The 18,999-nt window shown below is 37.8% G+C and overlaps 1 protein-coding gene and 1 long non-coding RNA gene across 3 annotated transcripts in view; one reads left to right on the top strand and one right to left on the bottom strand.

Annotated features, from left to right (window-relative positions):
* egln1a (egl-9 family hypoxia-inducible factor 1a) overlaps positions 1-18,999 on the top strand; it is a 91,008-nt gene that overhangs the window by 5,644 nt on the left and 66,365 nt on the right. The window lies entirely within an intron of this gene.
* Positions 15,789-18,999, bottom strand: part of LOC140733395 (uncharacterized) — an 83,117-nt gene continuing 79,906 nt past the window's right edge. Inside the window, exons 3-4 of the long non-coding RNA XR_012100276.1 lie at positions 17,538-17,662; positions 15,789-15,970 (exon numbers count right to left, since the gene is read on the bottom strand). This is a non-coding gene — a long non-coding RNA (uncharacterized lncRNA). The remainder of the gene's footprint in view (positions 15,971-17,537; positions 17,663-18,999) is intronic.

Below are 18,999 nucleotides of genomic sequence, written 5' to 3'. Positions count from 1 at the left end.
TTAATTTTAATCGTTTAATTTGTGAGCAAGCTGGTACACCCTGGTTTAGCTGTGTGGATCATTTTATCTATTTAATTGTATGTTATATCATTTAAAAAATGGTACTGCACTATCTTATCCAGCTTCTATTGTGCAGATGAATGGCTGAGGTTTGTGTTAATATGCAAATTCTAGAATGGATAGTTAATTAAGGAAAGTTGCTGTATTTTTCTCAATTTTAAATATCTGATTATTACTAAAAACTCATCACTGATATTCTTGAGTTCTCTTCATGTTGACAAAATCAAAATTTATTCAGGTTTGGCAGAGACTTGCAGTTTTTACCCTTTCGGAGCTAACTCATTCAGGGTGAACTTAACAGTATACAGCAATGAGCCTGAACAGAGTCTCAATGTAACATCTAATTCATCAATTGTAATCCAGGGTGAAGGACGAAAGGAAAAGTGAAGTAAACCATAAAAATTAACAGCTCATTTTTGTGACATGTCCATTCCCATTCAGTTTTACTGCATCATAATGATCAGATATTTGGCCATTAATGTTCAGTTTGGTATCTCCATATGGGAATACACTGAGGAAATTTTCTAATTTGCTGTGCTTAACATTGATGATGCTGGTATAAAGGTGACCTCTAGTTGCTGTTTTCTCAATTAAAAAAATAATCTTTTCCATCCAGTTTAATGTGCTAAACCATTTGAAGTAAGTACCACTTGCCATAGGCCTATATGCGTTAAATACTTATGAAGAACTAAAGCACCATAAACTAAAATTCATGACTTTTTCTCTTCATCAAATACTAATAACGACTGCATTTAGCAACTGAATGTCTTTTATTCCCATTCCTCATATCATTTCCATGGTTTTTATGATTCTCCTAAACTTAATATATCAAATTAACAAAAATTGATGTATTCTTGAATTACCTTAGAACAATTTTATTTATCTTAGAATTGTACCTCAATACCATAGATCAATAACTTTAATTTTGAAATTCCTGAGCTAGTGTTTTAAATCCTTGATCTCGTGTTGTTATGATTTCTTTACCTTTTGTATGGTGAGACTGGAGTACAATTTCAGTGCTTTTGACTGGGGTGATTTTAGGCATTTGTGGCTAAACAATTTCAGAGCCAGATGTGTTGTTAGGAAATGATTTGAGAGTATACAATATTTTGCACTTGGGAAGCCTCCTGAGAAAACGGAAATAAAGTAGATCCTTCACTGATTATGGTTGAAAACAATACAAGCCAGTCAATTTAACTGTAGTATAAAATAAATTATTACATAATTTTGTGCACAGTCATTTGAGGAAATATAGGATAATAATGAGACTAACTGAAGGCTTTGATTTCCAAAATGTTAGTCTACTTAGCGCTGGTTAGGTTTTTAAAATTTTTTATTTTTATGGGGAAATTAGTACCATGATGCTTGTAAAAGTGCTGGTATTAATAATAATTCTATTAATATTGATATTGTTCAAAAGTACTTAATTTCCAGGAATACTAGTCTTGAAATGCTATGCAAATTACATATTCTGGAACCTACAGTTGGACTTCAGAGTGAGCAACATGACAGTTCAACTTGTACTGGGGAACCAGAATCAAAGGAATTGAGGTTTGAAAAATTAATAATTTTATACAGTATTTGCAGGACAGATAGTAAGTTTGTCCAAAAGAAAATATTGAACAAAACTAAATTCATTTTGAATATTGATAATATCATTTTCTTGTCTTTGGCATTTGTTAAGGTGTAAAATCGGTGAGATTGCTAATCTTAGTCCAGTTTACAATTAGCTCTGCTGCATTCTTTAACAATGACTAACATTTGGCATTTATCCATATGAGGAAAATTGATGTGTTTTATAAAGAAGGAAATGGTGGTTAGGGATATATATTTGAGGTTGAGGCTAATGTAAATTGTCTGGAGCAGAAACCTGAATTGAATATTTAGTGAAGTGGATAATTCAGTGTTTTAAATTTGATTTGTAATCAACAGCTAAATTAAACATCTTTTCTATACTGCATGATGTCAAATTTCTGTATCTGCACTTAACAACATCAAAAGAATTAAGTACTCAAGTGAATGAATTTGTGAAAAATGTGCAAACTAGATGCCTAGACTTGAAATAACTTTTGATAGTTCAGAAAAATGAGAGGCACCTTGTTTGTCTCTAACTCTTTGATTTACATCTTCCTCTCACATTTTGCCTGTAGTATCTTTATAAGTATATTGTTTGTTGTAATAGATACAAACATGCTAGTTAAGCTGGCTAGGATCAGCCTTTTAATACATGACCATGTCATTTTTTTTTGGGATTATTTTGTGACTGTTTGGGACAAATGCTCTGAATAGTAGTGTTGGATCATTTCTACTCTCTTAAGCAGGCAGATAGAGTTTCACTCTTCATATTGGAAAGATGTCCCAATGAATACTGCATCAAGTTCTATAAATATTGAACTGAAGTGTCAGCTGACGTTGAATTTTCAAGTCTTTAAAGTTCAGACATGAAACTGACCATGTGACTTTGCTGTGGAAAAATTACTGAGTCAAAGCTGTTAACATTCTGAGTCTGAAGAGAAAATAAATAATGTTCAAAATTCACGATGAGTAAAGTATGGAGGAAGTGCTGCAGAGTCTGTGTCATCTCTGAGATATAATGTTAAATCTCTCATCCATGAATGACACCCTCGTGAGAATATCTTTTTGTTTTGGTCTTTGGTTATTCAGGTTGCTTTATTACTACATTGTCATTTTGCCTCCTTTTAACCTCAGCTCCTAAAGTCTCCCATTGTCCAAGAACAATTCTTTTGCTTACTAATATTTGATTCTGTTTCATCAGGATCATATCCCTTTTCAACTTGCAAAACTCAACTTATTTCCAGTTAAATGTTTTTATATTTGAATACTCAGCAGGTATTGGCCAGTTGGTTCTTCATGGCTGTCCTGCCATTTGAAATGATTGTGATCAAGTACCTTTTTCTTCATTGTTTCTTCAAATATTCAAACTACAACACATTTGTTATTTAGCAATTCATATCAACTGCCTTTTGTGGAACAATTCTCCACATTTCTATTATCTCTTTTTTACGAAGAAGCTAAATATGCTTCTGAGCTCTTTGGCTTTGTTTTGAAATAAAATGTCTTGGCACCTTGCTCCACCAACCTCATTAACGTCTGCCAAATTTCAGTCGTCATTCTTTAATTTCTAAATTCCAGAAATACCACTCTATTATCTCCTCGCAATTTAACTCTTGGAGTACTTATTAGCCTGAATCTTCAGTAGAAATAGCAATAGTTATGCCAGTAGTAATTTGCAGGATTACCAGCAAGTATCTTCATGACTGTTTTAAATTAAGATACTCTGCACAAATGGAAAGTCTCAAAACACGAATCTGGCAATTGTTCTGTTTGTGCTCCCCCATTGGACTCATTCAGAGATGTTTAGCATGAGTTTTTCCCTAACTTTTCTGCTGTTTTGAGTTTTGACTTTAGAACAAGACAGACAACCAGTTTTAACAAATAACTTTATTTGAATTCCAAAGTTCAAAGTATATTTAATAATCAAAGTGTATGTATGTCACTGTATACAACCGTTAGGTTCATTTTCCTGCGGGCATTCACAGTAAACAAAAAAACACAATAGAATCAATGAAAAAATGCATGTAAGATAGACAAACAACCAATGTGCAAAAGACACCAAATTATACAAATAAAATAATAATAATAATAATTAAGCAATAAATATTGAGAACTTGAGACGAAGAGTCCTTGAAAGTGAATCCTTCAGAAGTGGGAAACAGTTAAGTGTTGGTTTGAGTGAAGTTATCCCCTCTGGTTCAAGAGTTTGATAGTTGAGGGGTAATAACTGTTCCTGAACCTGGTGGTATGGGTCCTGAGGGTCATGTACATCCTTCCTGATGTCAGCAGTGAGAAGAGAGCATGTTCTGGGTGATGGGTGTCCTTGATGATGCATGCTGTTTTTCTGTTGTCCTTAAATGGAAGCTATTAATTTTCTTGCAATGATTAGGAATCACTTCAACTAATTTAAGAACATGTATCAAAGCTCTATTCTCAGATCACTTAAAATACTATAAACTCACTGTTCCCCACCGGCATTTGGATGAAAGTGCTTCAGATTCAATCTGGAACAAATGTTCTTTCTCAAATTCACTGACTACTCCATCTGCAACCTTCCCGCTCTTTATCCTCATTGTCTGCTTTAATTTCTCCACTGAGCCATTTGTATCTAGAAGGATAATCTCACAGACCTTTCTCATTGTCATTGCTTAAAGCCAAAGACATTACAAACATTTTATCTTGCACAGCACCTTTACTAGTCAAGCAACACACACAAAATGGCGGAGGAATTCAGCAGGTCAGACATCATCATTCTTCAGGACTGGTTAAGAGTAGATTTGTGTAAGTCCACTTAATTCTAAATATTCTATCACATAAGTTAGTCACTCATACAGATCTGCAGCAAATCAAATTACTAATGTTTTATTATATAAAATATGAAAATAGTATATTAAAACAATATTTAAAATAACAACTTTTCATAAGGTTTCAAGTCTTTCAACATGTGTTAAGTATTAAATGGTGAACAGAGTCTCGGCCCAAAACGTTGACTGTACTTTTTTCCATAGATGCTGCCTGGCCAGCTGAGTTTCTCCAGCATTCTGAGTGTGTTGCTCAGATTTCCAGCATCTGCAGATTTCTCTTGTTTGTAACATAACATGATATATTTGGTTTCAGTTCTTATGATACTGTTGTAATACAGCAATCTCATGTCACTGTCCTGCTAACCGTTGAATAACTTATCCTGCCTCATTGTTCGGTTAGCTTATTTCTATTGTGTTTGCAAAGGTGCTTGTTCCTTCTAGAATCAATTTGATAGAGAGAAGGGTGGGGAAATAAAGTGAACAGATTGTGCAATGTCTTTGATAACTTCATCTTGGAATAAAACAATTGATCTTAAATTAGTGCTATTGTAAGTCAGGATGGGAAACTGCATGTAATTTCCCTTCATTGTTATTTTAATGGCCTTAAAGCAGAAAGTGTGTCATGAATGAGATATCTCTTGTTTCAATATCTAAGCATTGGGCTCCTACAATATTAGTCCTATCATACAGAGTTTTGTCACAAATTGTTGATGAGAGTACAGAGTGAAGCCACATACTTGCTTTCAGAATTCTTCAGATCACAAGAAAAGAAGTTTCTCTGAGGTCAAAGCAGTATTCAGATAGTCAGATTTTGTTCTTGAATCTTGACTTTCCAAGTTTGTTTCAGCCCATAATGCCCTGTTGCAAATGCAGATGTGAAAAGGAGCACTCAAAATCTTTTAAATATTGAATTGACTTTATTACTTACATCCTTCACATACGTGAATAAAAATCTTTGCGTTATGTCTCAGTTTAAATGTGCAATTTATAGTAATTTATAATAAATAGTATGTACAACAGATCAGTCAATATGGCGTATAAATACAATTGTATCAGCATGAATTAATCAGTTTGATGGCCTGGTGGAAAAGCTGTCCCAGAGCCTGTTGGTCCTGGTTTTTATGCTGTGGTACCGTTTCCCAGATGGTAGCAGCTAGAACAGTTTGTGATTAGGGTGACTTGGGTCCCCAATGATCTTTCAGCCCTTTTTGCTCACCTGTCTCTGTAAATGTCCTGAATAGTAGGAAGTTCACATTTACAGATGTGCTGGGCAATTTAAATGCAATTGTGGGAAGTACAGTTCGCATATCAGGCAGTGACGCAGCCAGTCAGGATGCTCTAAATTGTGCCCCTGTAGAAAGGATTTAGGGGCCCATACCAAACTTCTTCAACCATCTGAAGTGAAAGAGGCGCTGTTGTGGTATTTTTCACCACACAGCCGATATGTACAGACCAAGTAAGATCCACAGTGACATGCATGCTGACAAACTTAAAGCTGTTCACCCTCTCAACCCCAGATCCATTGATGTCAATAGAGATTAGCCTGTCTCCATTCCTCCTGTAGTCCACAACCAGCTCCTTTGTTTTTGCAACATTGAGGGAGAGGTTGTTCTTGAATCCAGTGGATTCCATTTAATTGGGACACATCCGGTGGGGCAAGTACATTTTGGCCCAATTCAGTGGCTTGTTACAAAAGGCTGAAGTTTCATGGAAATAGTTGAAAAGGTACAAAAAGACAAACTACGGTTTATGTATTTAAATGAATACAGAACAAACTAGAAAGCTATCAGTACTACTACAGTACTATAAAATTGTGTTCCTAATAGTTATCGATGGAGAACGTTCTTCAGCATACAGCACAAACATCTGATGTAGATGAAGGACTGCCTTCATACAATACTATTGTCTTTTGCATCCTCCATATCTTCATTTTCACTGTAACATTCAAGATGATTGTCGATATCTTCAAATTCTTTGTAATTTCTAACTTGTTGAAGTTATGAAATAGTTTCATTTTCAGTCCTGGTCATTTCTGGCATCCCCAACCCTGAATACTTGAAACTGTGTGGAGTAAAACATTTCTGAATTGTCTTGCTGCTTATTTATTGCCAACTATCAGTGACAAAAATCAGTGCTTTTTGAAAGCACACACAACTGATGCTATTTAAAAACTGCTCTAAACACAGTGTAGTGTCTTAACGGCCACATAAGTGCATGAATCTTATGCTGTTCAGCAACAATCTCTTCCCCCAGTTAAATGGCATAGTGTTCCAAATAAATTAAGGGAATCCAGATATTTTTTCAATTAGTTTTTTTCCTTTAACAGTTGTTCCAAATAAGCGGCTGCACTGATTAACTGCTAGCCCATTTAATCCACTGTGTATCTATCTGGTGAACAAATTAACATATATTACCTGTCCTTGGTCTTCAAGTATTCTGTCTAAAATTTATGTACTATATTCTCAGTTGTAGTTTGTCTCAGTGATACTATAACTCCAATTTGATTTATCAAAATCACTTTCTCTATGGAATACTTGTCGGTGCCTTAATGATTTAGTTAGCTCTTTATTTTTCTTGGTGGCATCTAAGTTACTATTTCCAGAATTCCATGAAAATATTCATTTAGTAGCCATGTCTTCAATCATTTAAATCCCAGAAATGTCCTGATCTATCCTGTATATTGTTCTGTTTCAATAAGAAAAATGAAGCATAGTAGCACAGTACTATTATAGCTCATGTTTTGGAATTAAGATTTGGCAGTGTCTGTAAGGAATTTGTACATTCTTTCCATGACTGCATGGGTCTCCTCTGGGTACTCCAGTTTCCTCTCATGGTCCAAAAATCTACCTTTTAGTAGGTTAATTGGTCATTGTAAATTGTTTTAGGACTAGGCTAAGATTAATTCAGTAGGTGGATTGCTGGGTGGCATGGCTCGTTGGGCCGGAAGGGCCTGTTCCGAGCTGTAACTCTAAATAAATAAACAAACAAATACTATTTTGTCAAAGTTCTGTTTTGCACCATTTAAAACCTCTTGTTAAAGTCTGGCAAAACCTTAAATCCACTTGTTCTGGCTGCAATCAAAATTTGACAATTTCCTCAATCTTTTAGTGAAAATTCTCTTTGATATTATTCTGGAAAACCCAGTATTTAGTCTGAATATGTTAATTCCAAGCCAATGACTAGCCGAATTTCAAGCTTTACATTTTGCTAAGCTACATCTGATGTTTGTAGATGCGTTCTTAGATTAGTAAAGCCCCTGAATTTCTTACTGCACCAAGCCAGAGTTTGATTAAAAAGTGATCAACTTGTAGGTCTAGGTGTCTTAAGAAAACGAAACACATCTAACATTAATCAACTTGAAGAAATGAGTTGTCAGTGAAAAGGATCAACTTCTCTGCAGACATCTAATCTATATTAATGGGCATGAAATAACATCATGCCATTACAGTAAGATCTTTCTTTTATACTGCTTTATCATTAAGTTCACCTTAAGGATCTAAAAATCAAATTAAACATAAGCTATTCTTAGTAACTAACTAATCATTATGCTAAGGAAAGAAAAGATTTTTTTCAGGGAAGATAATGTTTGAAATTATGCATCAATTGTTCCCAAACTATTTTCCAAAATATCTTTTCAAAATTCAACTTTGCCAGTTTTTAGTATGTGGAAATCTTGTACCCATAATTTGGAATACTTACAGTAATAACCTGAATTATGAATGCCTGTTATGTGACTGGAGATTTTATTTAATCCAGTGTTAATTCAGATCATTATCAGTTAACTGAGAAAACAACATGTAGAACAACAAGCGCAGGGTAACAAAGCATATGCTGTGAAAAAAAACACATAATAAATTAAAACAACACACACAAAATGCTGGTGGAACACAGCAGGTCTGGCAGCATCTATAAGGAGAAGCACTGTCGACGTTTCGGGCTGAGACCCTTCGTCAGGACTAACCGAAAGGAAAGATAGTAAGAGATTTGAAAGTAGTGGGGGGAGGGGGAAATGCGAAATGATAGGAGAAGACCGGAGGGGGTGAGATGAAGCTAAGAGCTGGAAAGGTGATTGGCGAAAGTGATGGAGAAAGGAAAGGATCTTGGGATGGGAGGCCTCAGGAGAAAGAAAGGCGGGGGGGAAGCATCAGAGGGAGATGGAGAACAGGCAGAGTGATGGGCAGAGAGAGAGAGAAAAAACAACAACTAAATATGTCAGGGATGGGGTAAGAAGGGGAGGAGGGGCATTAATAGAAATTAGGGAAGTCAATGTTCATGCCATCAGGTTGGAAGCTACCTAGCCGGTACGTAAGTTGTTGTTCCTCCAACCTGAGTTTGGATTCATTTTGACAGTAGAGGAGGCCATGGATAAATTAAATCTTGTTGCAATTTTTTTCCTCAAGTGCCTTTAGATTTTCTTCCAGTAGCTAAAGAAAAAAATGAAACTGAAGTCATTTCAGGCTTCACCATTTGTGTACAAGAAAGGTAAAATGAAGAATGAAATTTGAGGCTCTGTTCTGCTATTTCCTTTTCTGCTACTCTTCCTCAAACATCTGTGGACTAGTGTCCAAACTAGAAAATTGTCCCCATCAAACCTCTGTAGTTCTGGTGTTGAAAATTAGCAGTTAACAGGAGAAAGTTACTCCAAGAATTTACCTTTTCTAATATTGGGGTCAGTATGTGATTTTGAAGACCGGGCAAAACATTGACAACCACATTCAACCAGATAATGGCTTCCTCTTGAAGCTCTTACCGTTACAGAAACCAGTCTTCAGCGATTTTGATTGGTACCATGTGATATCAAGAAATGACCAAGAGTATTGGATCCAGCACAGTACACAAAACCTTGCACGTTCAATAGCATGACCAATGCTGAACCTCTTCACAACCTCTACTCCCAAACCAATATCCTGGGACTCATCATTGACCAGTTACTCAACTGTAACAACAAGATAAATGCAAGAGAAGGTGAGAAGTTGAGTATACTGTGGTGAGTGATTTTTTTTTAACTGACCTCTCAAATCCTTTCGCCATTCAGATGTCATCAGTGGATGTGCACAGTGCAATGGCTTTTCAACTTTAAAACTCTCCTGCACAGATTTCATTGTACAGTTTATATTGTCAAAGAATTGACTTCGTCAAATATAATGGACGACTAATTGATCAATAGTAATTAGGAAAGTTTATAGGTGTAATTGTTTATTGCTAGGGGAATTGAATACAAAATTAGGCTTCATGAATGAAAGACCTTGATGGACCCATATCTGGAGTACAATATACAAGATTAACATCCTTAAATAACAAGACCAATGCTCTGGAAGCAGGTTGGAGTTTATTAGACTCTTGAGACAGAGGTCGATAAACACTTGGTAAATAAGAGGTTGAGGTGTGGTGGGGGTTGTGTTGGTGGCACTTTGTTTCTGCTGGTAGACAGAAATTCAGAGTTGAGTTGCAGTCAGATCAGCCATCATGTGAACTCAGCCTGAGGCCGAGTGGCCATGTTTTTATATGCTGCCACTTTTAAGTTGTACACTAACTTGATTTAGAAGCATATCCCTGTTTTTTTTTTCTATAGTTATTAGGTCTAATTCCTGCAATTCCCTAAAAAGACTGTGAGAGTACCTTCAGCTAGAGAATTGGAGCACTTCAAAAGATGTCAGTGTCAACAATTGAAATTCCAGTCTTTGGTTTAAAATTCTTTTTAGTTATTGATATACACACTTGGTGGGGGGGGGGGGAGAGTTACATCTCCTTCATGTGGTTTTGAAACATCAGTTGGTGTAATGGGTTAGGAGGACAAAAGTTTTTCAACTTTTCAGGAACATCTGAGGTCGCTAGTCCATGAAGCATTTAGACTACTGAAGTTTGTTGTATGAAAAAACTACCAACTTTTATAAAGATTGTTTTAAATGTGCATCTGTTGAAATAAGCAATAAAAGGATTACTGGTTTTTAGCTTTGAGAATAGCAGTACTTTTGCCACACCTGTGAATAGCACTGAGTTTTACTGCTGTCAATAAAGCCCATTATTTACTTCTCAAGTAGGTGAAGAGCGGTATTTTCAACAACCCTGCACTATTGTGTACCTTTTTAGGCCAGCTAGGCTTTCCCACCTCATTCTCATCACTGGAGTCTACATGGTTGGTAAAGTGGCATGTGAATATACCTATGCTCTGTTCCATTATCAGTTGACGATCAGTACATCTGATGAAGTATTGACTATTTTGACCCATGGTGTTCCAGATGATATCATTAAACATAATATTCCCTTAAAATGCTGATCATGTTTTTACAGTTCCTTTCGCTCTGGCATCTCTTTCCAAAATCCTTTGTATTTAGTTAATTGCTGCATTCTTTTCCTCAGTCCTCTTCCAGCTCTGTAAATCTATGACTTGTCAACTGTTGCCTACTGTTGCAGTTTTAATAGCTACATTACCCTTTCAATATCCAGTGCGTGTTCTACCTCTGCAGTGCTTCTAGTTCCCATTATTTATATCGAAACACAAACTGCTAGATGCCTTGTCAGTATTTAGTGCATCATATTTTTCCCAAACCCTTCTATCTTTCATTTCAAGTTTGCGACTATTACAAGAGATAAGGCTAGGAGTTTTAACTTTATAATTAGAGTTATAGAGAAGTACAGCACAGAAACAGGCCCTTTGGCCCATCTAGTCCATGCCAAAACCATTTAAACTGCCTGCTCCCAACGGCTTGCATCTGGACCATAGCTCTCCATATCCCTACTATCCATGTACCTATCCAAACTTCTCTTAAACATTAAAATTGAGCTTGCATGGTTGTAGTCCCAATTGTAGTCCCACCCAACCTCAATGTAAGAAGCCTGCTTGCATTTACCTTACCTGTACCCCTCATAATTTTGTATACCTCTATCAAATCTCCTCTCAATCTTCCAAGTTTTAAAGACTATAGTCCTAACCTATTTCTTATAACTTAAATCCTCCAGACCAACATTCCTGTAAATTTTCTCTGCACTCTCAACCTTGTTTACATCCTTCCTGGAGGCAGGTGATCAAAATTGCACATAATATTCCAATCACAAACGAGAAAATCTGCAGATGCTGGAAATCCAAGCAACACATACAAAATGCTGGAGGAACTCAGCAGGCCAGGCAGCATTTATGGGGGGGAAAAAAGTACAATCGATGTTTTGGTTGATACCCAGTTCTGCCAAAGTGCCTTGGCCCAAAACGTCGACTGTACTTTTTTCCATAGATGCTGCCTGGCCTGCTGAGTTCCACCAGCATTTTGTGTGTGTTCCATAATACTCCAAATTAGGCCTAATCAACATCTTAAACAATTTCAACATTTGTTCTATCTTCTGTACTCAATACATTGATTTATGAAGGCCTTTGTGCCAAAAGCTTTCTTTACAGCCGTTATCTACCTGTGACACAATTTTCAACAAATTATGTGCCTGGATTCCCAGATCCCTGTGTTCTACTACACTTCTCAGTGCCCTACCAATCACCATACAAAATCTACTCTAGTTGGTCCTACAAAAGTATAAAATCTCGCACTGGTCTGCATTAAATTCCATCTGCCATTTTTCAGTCCATTTTTCCAGCAGATTCCTCTGTAAACCATGATAGCCTTCCTCACTGTTAACTACACCCCAGTTCTTGGTGTTGTCCACAAAGTTGCTCATCCAGCTAACCGCATTATCATCCAGATCATTGATATAGATGACAAACAGAACCAGCACTGATTCCTATGGCACTCTACTAGTCACAACCCTCCAGTTAGAGAGGCAACTATCGACTTATTGACATCTCCCACAAAGTCAACGTTCAGTGCAATTTACTACCTCATCTTGACTGCCAAGCAACTGAACCTTATTGACCAGCCCACATGCGGGTCCTTGTCAAATGCCTTGCAGAGGTCCATGTAGACAACATCCACTTTCATGGTAACTTCCTCAAAAAACTCAATAAGATTGGTTAGACATGACCTACCACGCATGAAGCCATGTTGGCTATCCTTAATCAGTCCACGTCTATCCAAATACTTATATATCTGGTCCCTTATAATACCTTCCAATAACTTTTCCACAACTGATGTCAGACTCACCAGTCTATAAATTTCTGGTTTCTATTTTGAGCCTTTTTTAAAACAATGGAACATCATTTGCGATCCTTCAATTCTGTGGTGCCTCTCCTGTGACTAATATGTTTTAATTATCTTTGCTGGAGCCCTGGCCCAGTTTCAGTAGTTTCAGTAATTTCAATCATTAATTTCAACTCATTTCAAATTATTCATATACCTTCTGCAAAAACTTCCAAGGCTGTTGCGCTCTAAACAGTTCTCAGGTTACAAAGTACTGATCTACTCACACTTTAGCTGTTAATTGCTTTGTCAATGTTCTTAATCAGCTTTCAAAGAAATCCTGTTTTAAAAGCTTGCCATAGATCATTAGCATGGAAACAGGCCCTTTGACCCAACTCAAAAGTTCAAGATAAAATTATTATCAGAGTACATACATCACCGTATACAGCCTGAGATGCCTTTTCTGCGGGCATACTTAGCAAATCTATAGAACAGTAACTGTAAACATTAGGAACTGTTTACTGTAAACTGTGCAAATACAGATATAGATAAATAGCAATAAATATTAAGCATGAAATAACACTAACAGTTCTTAACTGGGTGTAGCTATCCCCTTTTGTTCACGAGCCTGATGGTTGAGGAATAGTAACTTCTTGAATCTGGTGGTGTGAGTCCCGAGGCACCTGTACCTTCTACTTGACCAGTGAGAAAAGAGCATGGCCTGTGTGATAAGGATCTTTGTTGGATGCCGCTTTTATACGGCAACATTTCACGTTGATGTGCTCAATGGTTTGGAGGGCTTTACCTGTAATGTACTGGGCCAAATCCACTACCTTTTGTAGGATTTTATGCTCAAAGGTATTTCCATACCAGGCTGTGATGTAGCCAGTCAGCACACTTGCCACCACACATCTATAGAAGTTTGCCAAGGTTTTCAACGACCTTCTGAATCTCTGCAGACTCCTGTGGAAGTAGAGGTACTGTTGTGCTTTCTTTGCAATAATGCTTATATATTAGTCCAGGACACGTCCTCTGATATAGTGACACCCATGAATTTAAAGTTACTGACCCTCTCCACCTCTGATCTTCCAATGGTTACTGGCTCATGGACCTTTGGTTTCCCTCTCCTGACGTCGACAATCAGTTCCTTGGTCTTAATGACATTGAGTGAGAGCCAACCATGCCAACCTCATCCATGCAAACTATGCTGCTAGTCCTAAAGTAGCCCCATTTGCTTGCATTTGACCTATATCCCTCTAAGCCTGTCCTATCTGTGTACTAATCAAGTGTTGTTGTAGCCTGGCAGCTCATTTCATATTTGTTAAATTGTTACCCTTGGGTTCCTGTTGAATCTAACTTTAAACCTATGCTCTTTGTTTTTGCTTCTTCCCTGGAAAAAAAAGTCTGTGTGTAGCTCGCATGATTATACATATTTTATAGGAAATTCCCTTTGCTGGTGTGTGTTAGGCTTTGATCTGCTGGAAACAAGGTTATGGTACCTCTAGTCCATTGTTTTCTTAAGGAATTGAAATAAACTGGAAGAACTTTCATTTTGCATTTCTTTGCTTCGTACCAAAAGATTTCACAATAAATGTGGCTGTGTTGTGGTAGATTGGACACAAAGTAAGACAATTACAATAGCTAAGGCTAATAGCTATGATAACAATAAAAATAGTCTGTTTCCTGATTGTAGAAATGTATGCCTCATTGTGTTAATGCTGGTCGTAAAAGACATATTCAGACATGTTCATCTAATGCTCATCAAGCACAAACGTGAGAAGGCAGTAAGTTCTACATCTTTTGAATAGAAATTTTTTTCATAACATATGATTTCTTCTGTACTTATTTTCTACTTTTTACATTGGGTTTCTTTTCCTCTTTATGAAATGTTAATTCTGCGATTTTTAAGGTTTGCTTATTAAAGCTGAGCTTTGGTATTATTTCCACTTTATTCAAGCTTCATAAGTAGCCAAGATATATTGATCTGTGCTGTTTGGGAGTGGCCTTTTCTGTTGCTACCATCATCTTGCAGAAAATGGGAAGATAATTGAACGTTCCTTGACTAATGACATAAAGTAGTACAATGCCAATTAAATTGATTCATAAAACCGAGAATCAATTTTGCCCCAACCTGTCATTTTCTCCTGGACGGGGTTTCTTACATCAACCACACCTTCAACGTTGGATTGTGATTCTTTGACTGGATTTGACAAACCCCTCAGAAGAACTGGCAATTAGCTTGGAAGGATTTCAATTTAACATTGAATAAAATGTCTTGATCTGTTCTTTCTGGAATTCTGGGGTTAGAATTAGTACTTGACAATGGATTCAGTATTTAATTAATAATACATAGAAAATAATATTTTAATAATAGTCTTTTATATTTTCATTAGTTGTTAGGAAAGGTGCTTACTTTGTCTCAAACTTTCGTAGAAGTCTGGTAAAAATGAAAATCATTTGTTGAATGCTATTTTCAAAATGATTCATTAAAAAAAATGGCAGATTGCTTTCTGTGGTAATTTCCATTGCTGATAACTTGAACAAATAAAACTACAAACTCATAAGTACAGGCAGCATACTGAAGAGAAAGAGGCTGTTACCTGTTTTTCAAAAAAAGGTGCTAGATGTTTTGGAAATAAACTTGGATTGAAAATATAATTGACATAGTGCTAGGAAAAATCTCTAACATAAAGTGCAGTATAATTTTGCTTTATGTTTTAACCTCTAAGATAGATGATGCATTTTACAAATCTAATGCAAACTTCCAGTATTCTGAAACATTTCTCCCATTTTTAGCAGGCATGAAAAGGAATGGAAAAGATAAATGTGATGTGTCATCATTGATAAACAGCTTGGTTGCTTGGGTAGGTGGATACAGTTAATGTGATTGTGAAAGAGTGAATAGTTTTAACAATATGCAGTATTTAAGATGTACCTTTTCAAGTTCTACCAAATATATGGAGAAGATAGGGAAATGCAGTACATTAAAGTGCCTATAAAAAGTATTCACCCCTTTGGAAGTTTTTTGTGTTTTAATATTTTACAACACTGAATTGCAGTGGATTTAATTTGGCTTTTCTGACACTGATCAACAAATAAAGACTCTTTCGTGTCAAAGTGAAAACAGATCTCTACAAAATAATTGATTACACTGTAATATGACACCTCAAATCATAACTGGTACAGCCAATTAGTATTAGAATCAGAATCGGGTTTATTATCACCGGCATGTGTCATGAAATTTGTTAACTTAAAGCAGCAGTTCAATGCAATACATAATATAGAAGAAATAAACAAAATAAAATAATAATAAATCAATTACAGTATACATAGCAAACACGAGGAAATTCCAGCAGATGCTGGAAATTCAAACAACACACACAAAATGCCGGTGGAACACAGCAGGCCAGGTAGCATCTATAGGGAGAAGTATTGTCGACATTTCGGGCCAAGACACTTCGTCAGGAGTAACTGAAAAGAGAGATATTAAGAGATTTGAAAGTAGTGGGGGGAGGGGGAAATGCGAAATGATAGGAGAAGACCGGAGGGGGTGGGATGAAGCTAAGAGCTGGAAAGGTGATTGGTGAAAGTGATACAGAGCTGGAGAAGGGAAAGGATCATGGGACAGGAGGCCTCGGGAGAAAGAAAGAGGAGGGGGGAGCACCAGAGGGAGATGGAGAACAGGCAGGGTGATGGGCAGAGAGAGAGAAAAAAAACAAACAACTAAATATGTCAGGGATGGGGTAAGAAGGGGATGAGAGGCATTAACGGAAGTTAGAGAAGTCAATGTTCATGTCATCGGGTTGGAGGCTACCCAGCCGGTATATAAGGTGTTGTTCCTCCAATCTGAGTTTGGATTCATCTTGACAGTAGAGAAGGCCATGGATAGACATAACAGAATGGGAATGCGACGTGGAATTAAAATGTGTGGCCACTGGGAGATCCTGCTTTCTCTGGCGGACCGAGCGTAGGTGTTCAGCGAAACCGTCTCCCAGTCTGCGTCGGGTCTCACCAATATATAAAAGGCCACACTGGGAGCACCGGACGCAGTACATCACACCAGCTGACTCACAGGTGAAGTGTTGCCTCACCTGGAAGGAGTGTCTGGGGCCCTGAATGGTGGTGAGGGAGGAAGTGTAAGGGCAGGTGTAGCACTTGTTCCGCTTACAAGGATAAGTGCCAAGAGGGAGATTGGTGGGAATGGATGGGGGGGACGAGTGGACAAGGGAGTCGCGTTGGGAGCGATCCCTGTGGAAAGCAGAAAGGGGGGGGAGGGAAAGATGTGCTTGGTAGTGGGATCCTGTTGGAGGTGGTGGAAGTTACGGAGAATTATACGTTGGACCTGGAGGCTGGTGGGGTGGTAGGTGAGGACAAGGGGAACCCTATCCCGAGTGGGGTGGCGGGCGGATGGGGTGAGGGCAGAGTATACATATATTTACTGGATTAAAATTCATACAAAAAACAGAAATATATTTAAGTGAAGTAGTGTCCAAGGGTTTAATGTCCATTTAGGAAATCGGATGGCAGTGGGGAAGAAGCTGTTCCTGAATTGCTGAGTGTGTGCCTTCAGGCTTCTGTACCTCCTACCTGATGGTAACAGTGAGAAAAGTGTATGCCCTGGGTGCTGCAGGTCCCTAATAATGGACGCTGCTTTTCTGAAACACCTCTCCTTGAAGATGTCCTGGGTGCTTGTAGGCTAGTACCCAAGATGGAGCTGTCTAAATTTACAACCCTCCTGTAGCTTCTTTCGGTCCTGCGCAGTAGCCCCCTCCCCCCCCCCAATGCCAGATAGTGATGCAGCCTGTCAAAATGCTCTCCACAATACAGCTATAGAAGTTTTTGAACGTATTTGTTCACAAACCAAATCTCTTCAAACTCCTAATAAAGTATAGCCACTGTTTTGCCTTCTTTATAACTGCATCGATATGTTGGGACCAGGTTAGATCCTCAGAGAACTTGACACCCAGGAACTTGAAACTGCTCACTCTCTCCACTTCTGATCCCTCTATGAGGATTGGTATGTGTTCCTTTGTCTTACCCTTCCTGAAGTCCACAATCAGTTCTTTCGTCTTGCTGACATTGAGTGCCAGGTTGTTGCTGCAGCACCACTCCAATAGTTGGCATATCTCACTCCTGTACGCCCTCTCGTCACCACCTGAGATTCTACCAACAATGGTTTTATTGTCAGCAAATTTATAGATGGTATTTGAGCTATCTCTAACCAAATACTGCTGCGAAAGGTGCATCTACTAAATACTGACTTGAAGGGGGTGAATACTTATGCAATCAATTAGTTTGTAATTTACATTTGTAATTAATTTTGATCCCTTTGTGGAGATCTATTTTCACTTTGACACAGAAGAATCTTTTTCTAATGATCAGTGTCAAAAAAGCCAAATTAAATTCACTGATTCAATGTTGTAAAACAATAAAACATGAGAACTTTCAAGGGGGTGAATACTTTTTACAGGCACTGTATATTCCATAAGCCCATGAGACATAGGAGCAGAAGCCGGCCATTTGGCCTGTCGAGTCTGCTCCGCCATTCAATCATGGGCTGATCCAATTCTTCCAGTCATCCCCACTCCCCTGCCTTCTCCCCATACCCTTTGATGCCCTGGCTAATCAAGAACCTATCCATCTCTGCCTTAAATGCACACAATGACTTGGTCTTCACAGCCACTCGTGGCAACAAATTCCACAGATTTACCACCCTCTGACTGAAGTAATTTCTCCACATCTCAGTTCTAAATGGACGTCCTTCAGTCCTCAAGTCGTCCCCTCTTGTTCTAAGCTCCCCTACCATGGGAAATAACTTTGCTATATCTAATCTGTTCAGTCCTTTTAACATCGGAATGTTTTTATGAGATTGCCCCCCTCATTCTCCTGAATTCCAGGGAATACAGCACAAGAGCTGCCAGACGTACTTCATACCATAATCCTTTCATTCCTGGAATCATTCTCGTGAAACTTCTCTGAACCCTGTCCAATGTCAGTATATCCTTTCTAAAATAAGGAGCCCAAAATTGCACACAATACTCTGTGCTTTATAGAGCTTCAACATCACATCCCTGCGCTTATATTCCATACATCTAGAAATGAATGCCAACATTGCATTCACCTTCTGCACCACCAACTCAACCTGGAATGAAGGGGTTAACATATGAGGAGTGTTTGGCACCTTTCGGCCTGTACTCACTGGAATTTAGAAGAATGCGTGGGGATCTCATTGAAACCTACTGAATGTTGTAAGGACCAGATAAGATGGATGTGGAGAGGATGTTTCCTATGGTGGAGGTATCTAGATCTGGAGGGCACAGCCTCATAATTGAGGGCTAACCTTTCAGAACAGAGATAAGGGGGAGTAGCAAATCTGGAACGTTCTGCCACAGACAACGATATAGATCAAGTCTTGGGTATATATTTAAAGTGGAAGATGATAGTTTCTTGATTGGTCAAGGCATCAAAGGATATGGCGAGAAGACAGGTATATGGCATTG

This window comes from Hemitrygon akajei, chromosome 9, assembly GCF_048418815.1.
Source record: "Hemitrygon akajei chromosome 9, sHemAka1.3, whole genome shotgun sequence".
Classification (NCBI taxonomy): Eukaryota; Metazoa; Chordata; class Chondrichthyes; order Myliobatiformes; family Dasyatidae; genus Hemitrygon; species Hemitrygon akajei.
Note: the sequence above shows the minus strand (reverse complement) of the source record. Positions and strands in the feature narration are given on the sequence as shown.